Source organism: Ursus americanus, chromosome 14, assembly GCF_024610735.1.
Source record: "Ursus americanus isolate L20-20 chromosome 14, mUrsAme1.1.p, whole genome shotgun sequence".
Taxonomy (NCBI): domain Eukaryota; kingdom Metazoa; phylum Chordata; class Mammalia; order Carnivora; family Ursidae; genus Ursus; species Ursus americanus.
The window spans coordinates 42,823,381-42,844,352 of record NC_142140.1 but is presented as its reverse complement, the minus strand read 5'-3'; the positions used below and the strand labels follow the sequence as shown (position 1 = coordinate 42,844,352).

Sequence of the window (20,972 nt, the reverse complement as noted above, 5' to 3'; positions counted from 1 at the left end):
AAAATGGGTGTTTATTTGAAATTACATATATTCTGTAATATTTACTTTCTTGTTACATAAATGCTATTGTTTGAACAAAACCACAATAGGAATCATTAACAGTGGCAATTACTAGTATTTAGTAGTACTACTAATAGAAAACATTGTTTGAAAAAAAAGTATAAAAACATTTTTATAAAAGTTTCTTTGTCCTGATATAGCAATCTGAACTTTTTAAACTCTTTATCGGATGTTTATATTTTGTAGGTTAATTGTTGCATATTCTTAAGATATGTCAGACTTTGTAAAAGAAGAACATAATGCAGTAGGACTTAGTTAATATTCTAAATTTATTTATTTATTTTTTAAGATTTTATTTATTTCTTTGACAGAGACAGACAGGAAGTGAGAGAGGGAACACAAGCAGGGGGAGCAGAAGAGGAAGAAGCAGGCTCCCAGTGCAGGAACCCGATGTGGGGCTCCATCCTAGAACCCCAGGATCACGCCCTGAGCCGAAGGCAGACGCCTAACGACGGAGCCACCCAGGCGCCCCTAATATTCTATATTTAATCTAAGTAACGATGACGTTTCTTTCTGTCCTATTATACAGTAGGATATTTTTACTGTTTAAGTTTGCTTTTCCAATAATACTTACCTGAATGGACTACAATCTTTAGGATAACCTTTTGTTTTATATAGTAATAAAACTTAACGCAGTCAAAAGTGATATCACTGATTTCCTTCCCTGCTCTTATCAAGCCCACAATTACTCTGATTCTTGGTGTCATTCCAGTGTGATAACATCAAGCTAAATATTGTCTCAACTAAATCCTTTCAGCATGGATTTTACTTATTAGGTTTTTTGACTTGTATGAATTAGTTTCAAGCTCTCCAAAACAGCAGTTTTTTAAAAAAATTTTTTGTAGACCAGCTCTTGGCCAATCAGATCTTTGTATATATAAACTCATCATATGTTATCTATGTCCAAAATGGTAATTATTTTTAAACACTCTAGAGCACATTGACTGTCATAAGTTAAACCTCCTTTTCTCAGGGACAATTGTTTTTAAACACATAGGTAATTTGCAATTGTGAAATCAAAGTAGATTCCAAACAGTTTCTTTATTCGGAAAGAAACTGAGAATATCCTGTTTAATTTGACTGCCCATTTCTGAGGACGTTTTCAGTTATATGATATTGTTAATTATAGTCACTATGCTGTACATTAGATACCCAGAACTTATTCATCTTGTAACTTAAAGTTTGCACTCAGACCAACATCTCTCCATTTCTCCCACCACACAGCCCCTGACAACCACCATTCTACTCTCTCCAGTTCATGTTTTTAGATTCTATACATAAGTAAGATCATACAGTATGTGTCTTTATCTGCCTGACTTATTTCACTTAGCATAATGTCTTCAAGGTCTAAAGGTCCATCCATGTTGCCACAAAAGGCAGGATTTCCTTCTTTATGACTAATATTCTAATACATACATATCTAATACATACATATATACATATATATGTATGTATATGAATAATCTCACATTTTAGTTGTATATATCACACTTTCTTTACCAATTTATTTGTTGATGGACACTTGGGTTGTTTCCATGTCTTGGGTATTGTAAATAATGCTGCAATTAACATGGGTGTAGCTATGTCTTTGAGATAGTGATTTCCTTTGGATATATACCCAGAAATGGGATTGCTGGTGGTTCTATTTTCAATTTTTTTTTTGAGGAGCCTTCATACAGTTTTCCATGGTGGGTGTATCAATTAACATTCCCATCTACAGTGCATAAGGGTTCCATTTTCTCCACACCCTTGCCAGCATTTGTTATCTTATATCTTTTTTATAATAGTTACTCTAACAGGTGTGAGGTGATATCTCACTGTGGTTTTGATTTGCATTTCCCTGATGATTAGTGATGTTGAACATCTGTTGGCCATCTGTATGTCTTCTTGGGTAAAATCTCTATTCAAGTTCTCTGCCCATTTTTTAATTGGATATATTTCCTATTGAGTTGTATGTGTTCTTTATATATGTTGGATATTTACCCCATATATATATGGTTTGCAAATATTTCCTCCCATTCCATGGATTGCCTTTTCATTTTGTTATTTCTTTTGCTGTGCAGAGCATTTTGGTTTGGTATAGTCCCCCTTGTTCATTTTTGCTTTGTGTTATATCCAAAAATCATGGCCAAGACCAATGTTGAGGAAATTACTTCCTATGTGTTCTTCTGGAATCTTTATGGTTTCAGGTCTTGTTAAATCCTTAATCCATTTTGAGTTAATTTTTGTGAGTGGTGTAAGACAGGCATCCAACTTTATTCTTTTCCATGTGGATATCCAGTTGATCCCAGCACCATTTATTGAAGAGACTGTCCTTTCCCTCTTGTTTATTCTTGGCTGCCTTGACAAATATTAGCTGACTGTATATGTGGGGGTTTATTTCTGGGCTCTTGTTTCTGATACATTGGTCTATTTTTTTTTTTTTTAAGATCTTATCTGAGAGAGGGGGGAGAGGGAGAGCACGATCAGGGGAGGGGTAGAGGGAGAGGGAAAAGCAGACTTCCTGCTGAACAGGGAGCTGGAGGTGGGGCTTGATCCCCGGAGGGTAAGATCATGACATGAGCCGAAGGCAGATGCTTAACTGACTGAACCACACAGGTGCCCTTCCATTGGTCTATTTGTTTTTATGCCAGTATCATACTGTTTTGATTACTATCACTTTGTAATATAGTTTGAAATCAGGAAGTGTGATGCCTTCTGCTTAGTCCTTTTTTAGGATTGCTTTGGCTATCCAGGGACTGTTATAGTTCCACATGAATTTTTAAACCGTTTTTTCTATTTCTGTGAAAACTGGCACTGCAATTTTGATAGATATTGCGTCAAGTCTCTAGATGGCTTTGGGAAGTATAAACATTTTAACAATATTAATTTTCCTGATCCATGAACATGGGCTATCTTTCCATTTTTCTGTGACTTCAATTTCATCAAAATCTAGTTTTCAATACATAGGGCTTTCACTTCCTTAGTTACATTCATTCCCAGGTATTTTAGTGTCTTCGGTGCTATTGTAGATGTCGTTGTCTTTATTTCTTTTTCAGATAGTTCATTGTTGGTGTACAGAAAAATGTGACTGAATTTAGCATGCTGATTTTGTATTTTAAAACTTTTCCGAATTTCCCTTAGTTCTAAGTTTTTTGATACTCTTTAGTATTTTTTTATGTAAAAGATCATATCATTGACAAACACAGACAATTTTACTTATTCCTTTCTGATTTGGATGCCTTTTGTTTCTTTTTCTTGCCTGAGTAGGACTTCCAGTACTATGCTGAAAAGGAGTGGTGAGAGTGGGCATTCTTGTTCCTGATTTTAGAAGGAAAGCTTTTAACCTTTCACCATTGAGTACGCTGTTGGCTGTATATTTCTCATATATAGCCTTTATTATGGTGAGGTATGTTCCTTCTATACCCAATTTGACGGTTTTCTATCATGCAAAAATGTTGAATTTTGTCAAATGCTTTTTCTGCATCTGTTGAGATAATCATATGATTTTTGTTTTTCCTCCTATTAATGTGGTGTATCATATTTATTGATTTGTGTGTGTTGAACCATCCTTGCATCCCAGGGGAAAATGCCATTTGATTATGGTGTGTGATCCTTTTAATGTGCTGTTCAATTTGGTTTGCTAATATTTTGCTGAGGTTTTTGCATCTACATTCATCAGAGATATTGGCCTGTGTGTGTACATATATATTTGGTAGGTGGCAAAACAACACTCCAGGCATTTCTTAGGTTGCACTTTTATTTTTTAAGTTAATATACAGTACTATGTCATATTTGATAGACTCCTCGCTTCTGTGATCAGTTAATATTTGTTGAAAAAAACAAAGATTAACAATATTTATTCATCCTACCTAACTGAAGTTCCTTGGGTAATAAATTTTTAAATAAATAATTTTAAACAAACATATTAAATTAATAGCCTGTTCACTTCAATATTTTCAATAATTCCTCTGCTCTCTTTTTAAAAGTATGTATGTATGTATGTATGTATGTAACCTCTACACACAATATGGGGCTGGAATCTACAACCCTGAGATCAAGAGTTACATGCTCCACTGACTGAGCCAGCCTGGCGCCCCTGATCCCTCTCTTTTCAATTTCATATATCCATAACAAAATTTTGCTGAGCAAAATAAACTTCAGTTTAGTCCAAGTGGAATAATTAGGAATGTGGGACAAGCAGTGTGAATTAATGAGTGTTTACTGTGTTCAGTATAATTCTAGAGTATGAGAGTATAAGGGATCTTAGTTTAATGTGTTAATTAGATTCTTCCAGGTTAGCTAAAGAGACAGGAAGAGAAAGAAAAGAACAGCAAGGGCCCTTAACCAGGCCATGTGGGGCCTAAAAGGAAAGTCATTCCCAGATAGCCCTGGTACAGCTTTCTGACAGCAGCTCATCCCCACCCTAACTCTCACTTTAGAGTACTGTAATCCCCAACAGTGAAGGTGAGCACCCCGGGATATTGGGCCACAGGGCAGTTTACTGTGAGAAAGATGATTCTGACCTCCTGTCCATCTGGGAATGAACCAGCACTCAGATGTGCCTAGAAGCAACCCTTCTGCTCAGGTGCCTGATGGATAGTTCAACCTTGGACACTGATTGACCTGCAAGTAAAGCGAGTGTCTGGGCTGCTTCATGCCTATTTGGGTAGAATGGTGGTTGTATTTAGTCTCAGAATAATACACTTATCATGAAATGAAATTAAAGCAGTTGCCATACTAGTAAATTTGTAAGATAGGAACAAATTTTCCTAAAGGTATAGTCACTTTTATTGTGGTCATCTATCTTCTTAAACATAATAATGCCAATTGTTATTCAAGTCTGGTGGGTGACTCTACAGTTTACTGATACATAAAACACTGGGCAACTTAAAGCCATCATCCAGTAGTTATTTTACATCAACTAGGTGAAGTGAGGCTTACAGGTTTCTGGTGAATTTGAGACTCCTGATATGGAAACATCAAGAAATTTATATATCTGGATTTCCTTATTGTGATTTTGGGCATAGAAATAACATGACTTGGTTACAAAAATAAGTGTCATGTAGAAGGCACAGAATACACTTATCTTGAACCTAACAGAGAGCCAAGAAATAACCGAGGCATATATGGTCAACTAACCGTTGACAGGGTACCAAGAATACACAATAAGGAAAGGATAGTCCTTTGGTAGACTATTAAAAACTAGGTATCCACACACGCGAAACAAGGAAATTGAACCCTTATCTTACACCATAAAAAAATTACCTTGAGATTGATTAAAGACTTCAGTGTAAGACATGAAACTATAAAATTCCTAGAAGAAGACATATGGAGGAAGCTCCTTGACATTGACTGGTCTTGGCAATAAACTTTTTGGATCTGACACAAAAAGCACAGGCAAGAAAAGCAAAAATAAGCAAGGGGAAATACGGAATAAGCTTATCTCATTTTTAAAAAGATTATTCCCCAAAATAAAGCATTTAAAATATTTTTGATAAATTTAGGCTCACTGAGAAGGTATCTACAGATTCTTGGGAATTTTGAAAAACCTCCATTGTTTGCTTCTGCAGAAATAGTCAAACACTCCATCTGTCCCTCCTAGGACTTGGAGATTTCCACCAAATGTCAAACTGACCCACCAATCTTGACTGGTTATGCTAACAAATGTGTTTGAATGACCAGTTATAGACCAGTTATAAACATTAACTAAAAGGTCTTTTTTCTTGCAGAGATTTTTAACATTTAAAAATTACATGAAATACTGCTCCTGATTTGTTAGCAATACTGCTATCATCACTTACAAAACCTAACCATAATAATAAAAATCAGAGAAAGATAAAAGGACTATTGTGAAAATAAATAAAATTAAAAATCGACACTAAATATGGGGCATCTGGCTGGCTCAGTCGGAAGAGTATGTGATTCTTGATCTCAGGATCATAAGTTCCCGCCCCACGTTGGGTGTAGAGATTACTTAAATAAATAAAAACTTTAAAAATACATTAAAAAATTAACACTAATCAAAATTCAAGCACAGTTTTTTGAAAATAGAAATGGAAAATCTGGGGCGCCTGGGTGGCTCAGTCGTTAAGCGTCTGCCTTCGGCTCAGGGTGTGAACCCAGCGTTCTGGGATTGAGCCCCACATCAGGCTCCTCTGCTGGGAGCCTGCTTCTTCCTCTCCTACTCCCCCTGCTTGTGTTCCCTCTCTCACTGGCTGTCTCTGTCAAATAAATAAATAAATAAATAAGTAATCTTAAAAAAAAAAAAAAAAGAAATTGAAAATCTGATTCCAAAATACATATGAGATGTAAAGGGCTAAGAAGAGCCAAGGCATTGTTAAAGAAGAACCAAATAAGGGAGACAATTCTATAAATTCAAAAACTTAATAAAAAGCTATAAAAGTTAAGGCAGTGATATTGAAACAAGAATAGAAAATAGAACAATGGAAAAGATCACAGCCCCAAAACAGACCAACGCATATGGGGACATATGAGCTATGACAAAAGTACTGTAGATTACTGATAAAAATGCATTTAAAAAATTAATGGTGCTAGGTCATATAGAAAGGCAAATTATTTATTTTATTTTATTTTATTTTATTTTATTTTATTTTATTTTATTTTTTTTTTTGAAAGAGAGTGCAAGTGGGGTGGCGGGGAGATGAGCAGAGGGAGAGAGAGAATCCTAAGCAGGCTCCATGCCCAGTGCAGATCCTGACATGGGGCTCAATCTCACAACCCTGAGATCATGACCTGGGCCACAATCAAGACTTGGACACTTAACCAACTGACCCACCCAGGTGCCCCAAAAGGCAAATCTTAAAACTATCATATACCATTCATAAATAACAATTCAAAGAGAAATGTACATTTAAACATGAATGTTAAAAAATAATCTTTACTAAATTATTTTTATGATCTGAGTTAGGGAAAGATTTCTTTTTTAAAAAGATTTTTTTTTGAAGATTTTATTTATTTATTTGACACAGAGAGAGACAGCCAGCGAGAGAGGGAACCCAAGCAGGGGGAGCGGGAGAGGAAGAAGCAGGCTCCCAGCGAAGGAGCCTGATGTGGGGCTTGATCCCAGGACTCTGGGATCACACCCTGAGCCGAAGGCAGGCGCTTAATGACTGAGCCACCCAGGCGCCCCTAAAAAGTTTGGTTTTTTTTAAAGTAATTTCTACACCCAATGTGGGGCTTGAACTCATGACCCTGAGATCAAGAGTTGCATGGTCTTCCCAACAGAGCCAGCCAGGTGCCCCTAGTTAGGGAAAGATTTCTTAAACAGATCACAAAAAGCAATAGCTATAAAGGAAGAGCTTGATAAATTGAACTACATTCAAATTAAGAATATGGGCCTATCAAAAGACATCATTAAGAGAGTGAAGAGGAAAGTCAAGAGAACAGATATACCTAACACATATAACTGATAAAGGGCTCACACTCAGAATGTGTAAATAACTCCTGTAAGTCAATAAGAAAAAGACAATCTAACAGAAAAATGGGTATAAGAACTGAACGTATAATTTATTTAAAAAGATATCAAAGTAAGTTCAACTTCCTTAATACTCATGCACATCTGAATTAAAATCACAATGAGATACTACTCCACATCCTCCAGAATACCTAAGATTAAAAAGACTGCCAACACCAAGGGTTTGTGAGGATGTGATGCAATGAGAACTCATTTGCTTTAAGAGGGAGTGTACTGGTTTGACATCGTATACTAGATCTAACAATGAACATAGCTTAGGACCACGTATCTCACTCCTGAGGTAACAGAAATGCACGTGTGTCAAGAGACATATACAAGAATACATGTAGCATCGTTATTTGGCATAGAAAAAGAAAACTAGAAAAATATCTCAATGAGACATCTGGTTTCAGCTTGGGAAGCTGTCACTCTTGTCTTCACAATAAGAAAAAAGCTAAACAAACTGAAAATCGATAACTTTCTTTTAGATCCATAAGGAAACTGAGATCACAGGGCAAACTACTACCCCCCAACCCCAAACTGGAGGGAGGTTAACACAGTCGATCAGTTTACCAGGATCAGAAGCAGCTGTTAGAGACAGTGATGGGTAAGAAACTTACACTGTAATTGAAAAATAGCATGCCAGAGGCTTGGTGTCCACAAGCTTGAGAGTTAAAACTTAAGGGGGTGGGTCCCACACTTTCATGAGCTTACCTCCAGGAGCCTCCTCAAATTCTCCCTGAAGATTACAGAAAACATGCCTGCTTCCCTCAGGGGAAGGGAAAAAGTAACCATTTTGAAATACGCCCAGACTATTCTGTTCCCCTTAACAAAACCCTGCCCTCAAGGAAACTATCTTACCAAAGTCTAACCATTCTGGGTTCTACCAGCCTCACAGACATGGGGAATGGGAAATAACCAGGTCCAGTTCCCTGTAGCCTTCCAGTCTCTCCTAAGCAAGAGGGGGGAGAGTGGCCGAGAAGCAGTTTTGAAGGTCCCAAGCCTGAGGCACTGGCTCACTAAAAGTTAACTGACTTAATCATAGGGCTAGAGGACAATTCCCCTCCCTCCACACCTCACCACCACATTGTTACGAATAGCTCCTGAACAATAACAAGATTACGATGGAAAGAACTGCAAGCCTCTGATTTTGTTTTAGAAGTCTCCAAGAAAACCCAAAGACAACAGTGGCGGAAAAAATACAAGGGCACCACAGGAAATTTTAGCCTCTAACACCTAAGCATCAGCAGACGGTAAATATAACTTAACTTTCTACACAGATAAACATAGAACCTCACACTAAAGGCATATTTACCTCAGGTCCTTTTACCCAGTACATCATGTTCAGCTTTCAACCAAAACTACACGGCACACTAAAAGGCAAGAACCTACAGCTTCCAGACACAGAGCAAACATCAGAACCAGGCTCATATGGCAGAAATTTTAGAATTATCAGACCAGGAACTTAAAATAACTATGATCATTATGCTAAGGGCTCTAATGGAAAAAGTGGACAACATGGAAGAACAGATGGGTAACGTAAGAGAGAGATGGAAACTCTAAGAACCAGAAGGAAATGCTGAAATCAAAAGACACTAACAGAAATAAATAATGCCTTTGACGAGCTCAGCAGAAGACTGGACACGATTGAGAAAATAATCCGTGAGCTTGAAGATATGTCACTAGAAACTCCCCAAACTGAAAAGCAAAGAGAAAAAAGAATGAAACAGAACAGAATATCTAAGAACTGTAGGACAATTATAAAAGCGTAATCATACCTGTAATACAAAAGGATAAGAAAAAAGGAATATACGAAGTAATAATGGCTGAGAATTTTCCAAAATGAATGACAGACACCAAACTGCAACCAGAAAGCTCAAAGAATAGTAAGCAGACAAATACCAAAAAAAGTCTACACTTAGGCATATTATATTCAAACTGCAGAAAAATCAAAGACACAGAGAAGATCTTGAATTTCAAGAAGGCAGGTGGGGGAAATGCAGCTTATTTATAGAAAAACAAAGATAAGATTTTCACTAGACTTCTCTGCAGAAACCCACCAACCTAGAACTCTGTGTCCAGCAAAATATCCTGAAGAAGAAGAAGAAGAAGAAGAAGAAGAAGAAGAAGAAGAAGAAGAAGAAGAAGAAGAGGAGGAGGAAATACTTTCTCAAATAAAAACTGAGGGATTACGTCACCAGTAGATCTCCCTGTCAAGAAATGTTAAAAGAGGTTCTTCAGAGAGAAGGAAAATGATATAGGTAAGAGACTCCGATCTCCATGAAGAAAGGAAGAGCGTTAGAGAAGGAATAAATGGATTTCTCCCTCCTGTCATGTCTTTGTGCCAAGCCCATACCTGATCTCCAGGCCCATGCTGAACGATATGGAAATGGAGCATGATGGCTCTGCGGGCTTAACAAAAATAAAGAAGACTTGCTTTTTTTTTTTTTTTTAAAGATTTTATTTATTTATTCGACAGAGATAGAGACAGCCAGCGAGAGAGGGAACACAAGCAGGGGGAGTGGGAGAGGAAGAAGCAGGCTCATAGCAGAAGAGCCTGATGTGGGGCTCGATCCCAGATCGCCGGGATCACGCCCTGAGCCGAAGGCAGACGCTTAACCGCTGTGCCACCCAGGCGCCCCAAGAAGACTTGCTTTTGTCACCCACAGCTGCAACCTCTACATTTAAAGATACCGCAATGGACATAGCAAGTTCTCTGGCTTACGGAAGGAAGAAATCTACTCCAAAGACTGTGGGCAAAATTTGGAATTAAGAGACAAAAATATGATGAAAGCTATCTCCCCCTCAGTTTTACAAAAGTTGAAAACGTACTTTATTGTGTCTTATGCAACAGATCTCCCTACACTATTAAAGAAAAACCAAGTTGGAAGAAAAAAGAAAAAAGAAACCGGAGCTGGACAGTAGTAGTTAAAGCAGTAAAAGCAGGTTTTATTCAGAAACTGTTGCAATGGGGGAAAAGAGGCCTCAATATAGAACTGGGCCCCATCCCCAGGACAGCACAAAATAGGGATTTATAGCCAAAGAGCAGGGTCAGGGTCAGCGGATGGAAAATTACTAAGAGGAAACCTCAGGAACAAAAAGATTCCAGTTAAAGAGACTTGACAGGATTCTTGCTGAAGGCAGGCCAGGGCGGTCAGCTGCTGTACAAGGGAAAACCCACAGTCTTTCCACCCATGCATGAGTCTTCCTCCTGAGAGTCTCCCTTACTATTCACATGAAACACTTCACTTCTGGTCACCAGATGTGTGGTTTTTTTTCCCTACATGAAGCAATTCTCCATGACACCAGCTGGGATGTCCTACAATTCAACTCAATTCTGACACTATCTGTCCAGAGATAGCGTCAGGTTCCACAGGTTAAGGATTCAGTCCCACAAAGCAACCCCCCCGCCCCCACTTCAGATGCCAATCCAAGTCCAGGTTATCACCTGTGCTTCTGATTCATTAGCCCTAGAATGGAAGTTCCAACAACCCCTTCCTTAGGTTCAATTCGTTTGCTAGAGTGGCTCACAGAGCTCCGGAAACACTTCCACTTGCCATTTTCTTAAAGGATATGATAAAGGATACGTGAATAGTTAGAAAAGACATACACTGGGTGAGGTCTGGGAGGGTCCTGAGCACAGGAGCTTCTGTCCCCAGGGAGTTGGGGCGCCTCGCCCTCCCAGTGTGGATGTGTTCATGCATGTGGAAACTCTCTGAACCCCATCTACAGGGATTTTTATGGAGGCTTCCTCACGTAGATCATTAACTTCATTTCCAGCCCCTTTCCCCTCTCTTGAGGATTGGGGGGGGGGGGCAGCAGCGTGGAGCTGCAAATTCCAAGCTCTAATCATGGCTTGGTCTTTCTGATGACAGTCTCTGTCCAGGAGTCATCTAGGAGTCCATCCAGAGTTGCCTCATTAGAACAAGACATTCCTACCACCCAGGAAATTCCAAGGGATTTAGAAGCCCTGTGTCAGGAGCTGGGGTTGAAGACAGAATATTAGAACAAGAGATGCTCCTAGTGGTCTGAACACTTGGGAAATTTTAAGGGTTTCAGGAGCCTGTGCCAGGAACCGGGGGCAGAGACCGATACATATGTTCTATTTTCTCACAGATACCGAAGAGGGGAGATGAAGGATATTATCAGATATTGAGGGTGGGGAGTTCTCTCTAAACTAACTCGGCAAGATTCTTGCTACAACTGAGTGGTGCAGGACTGCCAAGGACAGACTACGAGGGCCAGGCCGAGAGGAGAAAGACTAAAGTACAGTCAAGGAGAGTCTTTGTCAATAGCTATTGAGAAGCCAGTTAAATTGTGGTACCATTTTGACACTGATCAGCCAGAGTTTCAAGAAAAAGAACTGAATTATTTTAAGTATAGACATCATGGCTTTCTTTAAACACCAAAAATTATTACAGATTTCCAAACTAGACATGAAAAGGCCACCAAAGCATCCTTCGGGTTTTAATTTTTACTAAGGCAAATATCAATCGCTATAAGCCACATAAACAAAAAGGCCTTTGGGGGTGTTCTCCTCGCCCTCTATAAAGAGTAAAGGGTTCCTGAGACCCAAGTGAGAAAACCACTGTGAATTATCCCCAGCCTTAACAGGTCCATTTCTTGCACCGACTTCAAGAAGAGCCATCAAGAGAGAATCCTAAGTACCTCTCTGTATAAGCCCTTGGCCAGGCCTACGTTTGTTGGTTCTTTTAGGCCAGGGAGCTGGTGTTTGGTGAGCTGAGGGACTTTTGACCACAGTTCGCTTTCCCCGTCTTTGTTCTCTCTCTCTTTTGTTTCTTTTTTTTTTTTTTCCCCATCTTTATGTAGTTTGTTAGTACTGTTAGGGCGCATTTCTAGTTAGTATTGCTAGCAGTAAGTCACTGAGCTGCAGGACCTCGCAGCCATCCCTGCGACCAGGAGACCCACACTGAAAACTACCGGCTCCTCAAGACCTTTGGCCAGGGCGGCTTTGCCGAAGTGAGGTTGGTTTGGCACAACCTGAGTGGGACAGAGGCGTCCATGAAGGTCATTAACAAGAGTCAGCACAGCTCCTCCAGCCCCCACAGACTATTCCTTGAAGTCCAGAGCACAAAGGCCCTGAATCACGACCCTCGAGTCATGAAACTACTGGAGGTGACTGACACCATGGAAACACTCTGCCTGGTCACGGAGTGCGCTATAGGCACCCGATCACCCACTGGACCATGCCTGCATGAGAGAGCAGCAGCCCCGGGGGCAGATTCTGCCAGACAGTGTCCGCTGTGTAGTACCATCACCAGGAGGGTATCGTCCACAGGGACCTAAAGCCAGAGAACCTGCTTTTGGAAGCTGACCTGAACATCAAGGTTGCAGACTTTGGCTTCAGCAACGAGTTCACTGTTGGCCATAAGCTGAACAGCTTCTGTGGTAGTGCCCCTTATGCCAAAAGTACAAGAGCCTCACAGTGGACGTGTGGAGCAGGGAGCCATCCTCTATATGATGACTGTCCAGTGACCAGCAGGTCCCTGCCTTTATAGGACTTCAGGGAGCTGTGGGAGTGGGTACTGAGCAGAATATACCACATTCCCCTTTATAGGTCTGTGGAGTGTGAAAACCTACTAGAGAAATTGCTGACCCTCAATCCCAGTGAGAGAAGTGCTTTAGAGGAAACCATGAAGGACCCATGGATGAACATGGTCCATGAAGAAGAACTAAAGCCTTACATTGAGCCACTCCCTGACTACAAGGACCCCTGGCAGAACTGAGGTGATGTTATCCATGGGCTACGGGTGGGACCAGATCCAGGACCTGTTGATGGGCTGGAATTATGAGGATGTGATGGCCGACTACCTGATCCTAGGTGGCAAGAGCCCCAGGGTGGAGGGGTGGACCACTGCTGTGAAGCCCCTGCCTTCGGCTGACCCTACCAACAGCTGCTGTCCTTCCCCATCCTGCACGCTTCAGCCTAGGGTCTCCGCCAACGCAAAGAAATGAGGTTTTAGGGAGCCTGTCATTCCCACCTTTGTTGTGTTCTGTAACCCAGAAAGCTGGCGGCCTGGGGAAGACTGGGAGTCAGTGGAAGGCCAGCAGCACAGCCAAAGTGCCTGCCAGTCCCTCACCAGGCCTGGAGACAAGCAGTCCCCAACGTGGCCCTGGGGCCTCCCCTTTACCCACGGCATCTACCATTCACGTGGTAGAGCCCCACATGGAACCAGCTGCTCTCAGGGTTTATCCTACAATGGAAACTCCCTCCATGCTGGGCGGCCTGGTGATGGGGCCCCAGCCTCTCCCTCTGGCAACAGCCAGGGCTGACAGGGGGCTGTTGGGGAGCTTCCTCAGCTTCCTACTCGGACAGATACCCGTGTTTCAGGCTGCCCAGAAAGAACTGGTGCGGCCCTTAAAACACAGTGAAGCCAGAGAAAGCTCACATGATGGATAGCCGAGGCAGGGATAAAACCAAAGACTGCTTTTAAAGAGGAAGCAAGAAGATCCCGAGTTCCACAGAGCCCAGCGACAGGTGTGGGAGCCGAGCCAGGCTGAGTCGACAGCTGCGGGGACAGAAGTGGCGCAAGAAGCTTACGGCGCATGCGCAGGGAAGTCGAGTCTTGCGTGCAGGGGAGGCTAGCAGGTGCAGACTGCCAAGGTGTTCTGCATGGGGTTCAAATCAAGGGAGTACCTGCAATTCCACAGCATTCGAAAGCATTGAATTCAAAACGCCGGTGAGCTTAAAGAATGGCCGGGAGCCACCGGGGAGATAAGAGGACAGGATGGCCACTGTCCCAACCTGGATGAATCTTCAGAGACCGGACTGTTGTCCTGGGGCACTTCTCCCCTCCTGCTCTTCTGTCTCTTCCTCCCTGTTTGTCAGGGAGGGGAGATACTGCTGTAGAAATAAACATAAAAAAAAAAACCCAAAAAACAAAAAAACATTTAATGGGGAAGCATTTAACATCTATTTTCTGAGTTGCTTTTAAAGCTGGGTTGGGGGAGGTGATTATTGATTGGCCTAGTTCTCATTCATGTTTGTCTTAGAGAACACAGGGTTGTCACTCCCTCGAGCAGGTTTGATAGTAGTGATATTAACACCAACAAGTAACAGTAGCATTTACTAGTGGCCACAGACTTTCTAGACCATTTCAATTCCTTTTAGGTACAAGTGCCCATTGAACAGTCTAGGAAGTGAATGCTGAGTGGGGTTAAGCACTTTGTACAATCATGGAGCTGGTGAATGGCAAAGCTTGTGTCAGGAGCTTGTACTCTGAACCCCACGGCTATGGCCTCCCATGGCTCAGGCCTGGGGACTCTGCAGTCCTGGTTTTGACATCCTTTTGAGGTTGTTACACTGTGTCTCTGAATTAACGGATCATTAGTAATACAAGAAATGAGACAACCAACTGCTGGTGTAGCAATCTTCAGAGCTCTGGGTGAATTAACCTGTCTGCAGCCCTTTAAATCCTTCTCTGTATAAGCAGGACACAGTCCTCAGTACAAACTCTACCTCGAAAACATTAGGAAGAAAGATGAAGCTGTCCAGAATGCTGGAAACACTAAGGTTTTCTGGAGCCCTGTTTAGCTGGAGAGACAGCGCCTCGTAGGTCCTTTAGCACACAAGTGGGCCTCTCTGCTGTTAGAGCCTGATCCAGATCTAAATGGATCTAGGGCCGTGCCTAGCAGGGTGGCCTTCACTCTCTTCTGCCTCAAGTCGAAATCTTATGAGCTAGAGAGCAAATGTAGGGTGATGGCTTCCAGATGAACTTTTGTATATTTAAAATTCGCTTACCAGACTCAAGAGCCCCTTTCTCTAACCCGATCTTTTTTATTCAGGTACAAATTAATTAGAACTTGCCTGAGGACACCCACTCACTCCTGAACTGCTGGGTCACACCTCCGCCCAGGGGATCTGCCACAGTGTGCTCTGGGCCTCTGTCCTCTCGGGCACCGGGAACAGACATTTCATTTAGGGTGAGATTTGAGCTTTTTTCCAGAGTCACACTGCTTGGTGAGGTCACTGAAGAGTTTTGGAATGGTCCTTGATTGAAAATTCAGTGGCAGTTCTTTGTTGGCATGTCCTCTAGGTTGAAGTGCAAAATTTTGGCATAGGCTTTCTTGATTATCATAGTGCCTGGCACATGACAGTGCTCCACAAGCAGCATTTTTCCTCTCTCCTGCAAGAGAGTTACAAAGAAAGACATGCAGGGAAATTCTAGGAGAGAGAGAGAGACAACTAGGTACAGCTGGGGTGAGGATCAGAATTTTTTTTTTTAAGATTTTATTTATTTATTTGAGAGAGAGAGTGTGCACACAAGCAGGCGGGGGTGGCATAGGGAGAGGGAGAAGCAGACTGCGCCCTGAGCAGGGGCTCAATCCCAGGCCCCTGGGATCATGACCTGAGCTGAAGGCAGACGCTTAACCAACTGAGCCACCCAGGCACCCCGAGGATCAGGAATGTTTTGTGGATGAGGCAGATGTGAAGCTGAGGCCCAACCAGAACTTCTGGGATCCTGAGTCCTCATGTGAGATGGATCACGTATTCTTCTGACGGCCATCATTTCTTTTCCATGGCAGCTGCTGGTGCCAGTTTCCAGGCTGCCCGCCGTTGGAGGGCAGTTTTGAGTTTGTATACAACACAGATCCATTAGTGGCGGTTGCCTGGAGCCCTGGCTGGAAAGGATCCTGAAGTCAAGGTCAGGCTCAGCAGGAGGGAGTCCCACGTATCAGGTACCTGTAATGGTTAACAGTTCCTAGTACTGCCTTCCCTGTGGCTCCCACTTGTAAGGATGTAAATGACTCCAGGGCACAGTTAGGAGGATGAACATAACCTGGCACTACAGGAGCTTCTGGCTCAGAGAGCTCTCTGATCACCACTGCATATATCCAGGTATGCCATATTCGCAAGCACGTGTATTTACAGGCACTGCAATTGTGTTTTGGGTTTGCACCCTGATCCAGGCATTAATTTATTTAAAAGAATATTTTAACATTTTCAAAGAGTTGAGCATCTTTAAATTCCCAATTTCTGTTATTTCTAATTTTATTGCATTAGGGCCCAGAAATGTAAGGTGTTAAAATTTTTGTCCTTTCATATTTACTAAATATATCTTTTTGTTTTCAAAATATAATGAAAGGTATTTTTTTTTTAAGATTTTTTTTATTTATTTGACAGAGACAGCCAGCGAGAGAGGGAACACAGCAGGGGGAGTGGAAGAGGAAGAAGCAGGCTTATACCGGAGGAGCCTGACGTGGGGCTCGATCCCAGAACGCCGGGATCATGCCCTGAGCCGAAGGCAGCCGCTTAACAACTGAGCCACCCAGGCGCCCCTATGAAAGGTATTTTTATATTTCTTGGTAAGTTGTCTTGGTTTGTAAAAAAAAATCACTTTGTTATTTGTTACTACGTTATTTTGGGTAGATACATACAGATCAGTTATATTTTCATTGTTTTGCATATTTTTTGTGTGTTTTTTTAAAACACATTCTCAAGACTTTTCCTTCCATGCCTCCCATGCTTTAGATTCTATGATTTTATATCTGTTTCTCAGTTAAGATTGCTTTCAGCTCTAGATACCAGAAAATCTGACATACAATAATAGTACAAACAAGCAAGGATAGGAGATGAGGCCAAAAAACTAGGCAGAGGCCAGGTTATCTGGTTATCTAAGTTTTTCTTTTCTTTTCTTTCCCCCCACCCCCTAAGCTTTTATTTTGTTGCACCAAGAAGCCAGTGGGAGGGTTTAAGGGGGGGGGTAAAGGAGGAGTTGGGGTGTGGGGTTAACATATATCATGTCTTTCATGTTTTCTATGGAGCACTCTGGATGCTTACTGGGGAATGGACTGTAGGAGAGTAAGAGGGGAAGCAGGGAGCTGGGTTGGGAGCCAGTCTGCAGAAGACCAGTATGAGAGGACAGTGGCTGAAACTAGTGTAGAAATGGAGACAGCGAGAAGAGGCTGCAGTCAGGATGCGTGCCAACAGGACTTGCTGGAGGACTGGGTGAGAAGGGAAGGAGAGTCAATGATGACTCCTGAGTGCTCCCCCCAGAAAAGAGGACCCAGGCTTGGGGGTGCTGAGCAGATAGATGGTATTCAAAGCTGGGAGCCTCTGTAGGTTTGCTCTGAGAAGAGAGGGCCCATAAGAAAGAGAAGGGGGCTGAGGATCTCAGAGAACTGGTGGAGGAGGAGGAGGAATAAAAGATAAGAGTAAGGTGGGAGTGAATCTGGAGGGAGGCAAATCCACAGAAAAGTGTTTTAAGATGGAAGAAGTACTCAGTCAGTCGTGTTTCAAATGCAGCTAAAAGACTGAGAGAACGAAAACTTAATCTTCAATTTAGTAAAATGACAATCATTGGTGACCCCCATGAAAGCCATTTTGGTGAAGTGGTATGGAGGGAAGCTGGACTGGAAAGGGTTTAGGAGCGAAGATGAGGAGAAGTAGCATGAATGGAGCAGAGAAGAATGGTAAATGGAGAGAACTTAGTTGTCAAAGGAGGTCTGTGTTTAGTACACAACATTAGGGCACGTTTGTATGCCAAGACTGGCAAGGGATCATTACTGACACAGGACTGTAGAACTCTGGGGTCAGAATCTGAAAGGACTTCTCAACCCCAAGTTTACCAAGTTATAACTTTAATCTTTAAAATCAGGGGCGCCTGGGTGGCACAGCGGTTAAGCGTCTGCCTTCGGCTCAGGGCGTGATCCCGGCGTTACGGGATCGAGCCCCACATCAGGCTCCTCTGCTATGAGCCTGCTTCTTCCTCTCCCACTCCCCCTGCTTGTGTTCCCTCTCTCGCTGGCTGTCTCTATCTCTGTAGAATAAGTAAATAAAACCTTTTAAAAAAAATAAAAAAAAAAATAAAATCAATGGGATTTTTGGCATCTATTTCTCTCTCTCTCTCTCTTTTTTTTTAAAGTTTATTTATTTATTTATTTTAGAGAGAGAGAGCAAGCAAACACATGAAGAGGGGACAGAGGGAAAGGGAGAAGCAGACTACCCCCTGAGCAGGGAGCTCAATGCAGGGCTCGATCCCAGGGCCCTGAGATCATGACCTGAGCTGAAGGCAGAAGCTAAACTGACTGAGCCACCCAGGTGCCCCTGCCATCTATTTCATAATACAGGCACACCCACAGAATATATCCCCAATTAATGTTTTCCTGGAAGAAGGTTTTAATTATTTTTTAAGATTTTACTTATTTATTTATTTGAGAGAGAGTAGAGTGAGCAAGAGAGAGAGAGAGCACAAGTGGGAGTGAGAGGCGGAGGGAGAAGTAGACTCTCTGCTGAGCAGGGAGCCTGATGTGGTACTTGATCCCAGGACCCTGAGATCATGACCTGAGCCGAAGGCAGACGCTCAACCCACTGCGCCATCCAGGTACCCCAAAGGTTTTAATTTTTAATACCCAAATTGCATAGCAGTTATTTCTCTCTCAACACTTTTAGCTGATACATATATAATGTATTATATACATATGTAAAGAGTTTAAATTGAGTCTTCAAAAAATACATTTTAAACAGGGAAAAGTTTTATGTTACTTTCAAATACAATCAGCAGACCATCAATCACACTAGTCATTTTGCAGATCTTTGGAGTGTCGGCAAGATGTACAATATCTGAGGCTGTTGGTCTACAAAAGGTCACTGTTACCGCACAAAAAGCAACTGTATGCTAAAGACAGTATTATTTTTTTGATTTAATTTTTTTAGCATGATGTGGAGAACAAAGGCAAAAGAAATATAGAAAAAAACCCTCAATTTCCTTACAACTTACAGCCCATTGACCAGTCCTTGAGACAGGCAGAGTGACCTTCCTCTAGGAACTCAACTCAATACTTGCTAGAGGCAAAAGGCAATTTTAGCTTAACATTAACCCCACCTCCAGGATCTTATAAGTCTTCTTTAACATATAAAAATTCCTTTGGAAACTTCCTGTATCTCTACCGACAACCCCCCAACCTGCCAAGGTATATGTCAGCAATCATCCTCCAAGCATATGGCCCACTGATATACATCTGATGGGTCTCATGACTAAGGTTTTACTAGACAGTAGTAAATGCCCTTTTCCTAACAACAGCCAACCCCTCAAGGTCCTGAAAACGTGGCTTCCAAATGCCTTAGAGACTTAACGCTATCCCTAACTCCCTCCCAACTTGAAAGTATATAACTGGCCAGTCCTCACCACCCCAGTGCAGTTCTGCCCAAGGGTCTTGTCCCCTGCTCTTTAATAAAACCACCCTTTTTGCACCAAAGACGCCTGAAGAATTGACCGTTCACTCCGAACCCCAACATGGGGCTTGAACTCACCACCCAGAGATCAAGAATTGCAAGCTCCTGTGACTGAGCCAGCCAGACGCGGAAAACTGGCAGTGTTTTTTGATGGACTTGCTACGCCTTATAATTTTTTCTATTTAAAATGATGGGAAATAAGGTCTTTTCAGAATTTCTTCTTAGAGAAAATCCTGACATTTCGGGCATAGACTATTAACAATCATCAATGGCATATGACTTTCCAACTTCGTCTTAGTTTAAAATTTTTAATTACTTACCTTGGAAATTACTTAACTTCGGTCCTTCCAAATCTGGCAGTAGGACTGATGCTCCATTAAGTCATACCATGGATATTTTGCTTTTTTTTTTTGCATCCTCCCTGCACAGAATTGGAACTTTGCATAAGTAAGTTTGAGACGTGTGTAGGGACGGAGTAATTGGGAGTCAATCAGATAAACGGAAAAACGACTTAAAAAAATTCTCACTATAGCCCCCAACAGCAACAAATTGTTTAAGTATTTTGTGGTTCCGAAGGGATATTTAAAAAGGTATATTTAAGGGGGTTCCAAAGTAGCCGGGGCAGTAGGACAGAAACTGTCGTACTACCTTCCTCCACAAACTTCCCTGATCTTTTAGGAAGGAACAACAGGAGCTTATGGTCCTGCTGGCCCGAGTGAATGAGGCCAAGAGGCCCACGATAGGATAAAGGGAGCCCCGTCAACCAGCCCGAGCGGGGAGTCAGAGAAGTGGCTTGGGTTTGGTCCCCCCAAGGGATTGGGAGGTCACTGACCTGCCCGCCTGACTTTCCCAACTGTACCACGCAGCATTGGGCCTGTCCATTGTCATGTTTCTCCTTTTCACAACATAGCACTGGGCAGTCCCTCTAAGAGGACTGACGAGGTATGGGCTGTTCGGCCAGTGCAGGGGTCCAAGGGGCACTCTGCGGGCAGCCACACCACCGAGGGTCAATGGGAACGATTATGGCAGCCCCGAGGGGCAGAGGTGACGGCGGGAAAGGTGGCTTTGAAAAGGTTTCCAGGTACCGGTATTTCCATCGTAACCGGTGAGCTTACGTTTCGAACACCGGCTTAGGAGCTTCTGCGCGGTTTCCAAGAAGACTCACCAACCGCCAGGTCCGCGCGAGCCGCTAAACCCCATTCCCCAACCCGGGCGGCCTCAACATGCGCGGCGCGGCGCGGCGGCACCGCGCCTGTCCTA

At 42.3% G+C, this 20,972-nt stretch overlaps 1 long non-coding RNA gene across 1 annotated transcript; it reads right to left on the bottom strand.

Moving 5' to 3' along the window:
* Window positions 1-15,718: 15,718 nt before the first annotated feature.
* Window positions 15,719-20,972, bottom strand: LOC123779935 (uncharacterized). Its single transcript, XR_006776308.2, has 3 exons — window positions 20,828-20,972; window positions 20,033-20,133; window positions 15,719-16,220 (listed from the first exon to the last, which is right to left on the bottom strand). It is a non-coding gene; the product is annotated as an uncharacterized LOC123779935 (long non-coding RNA).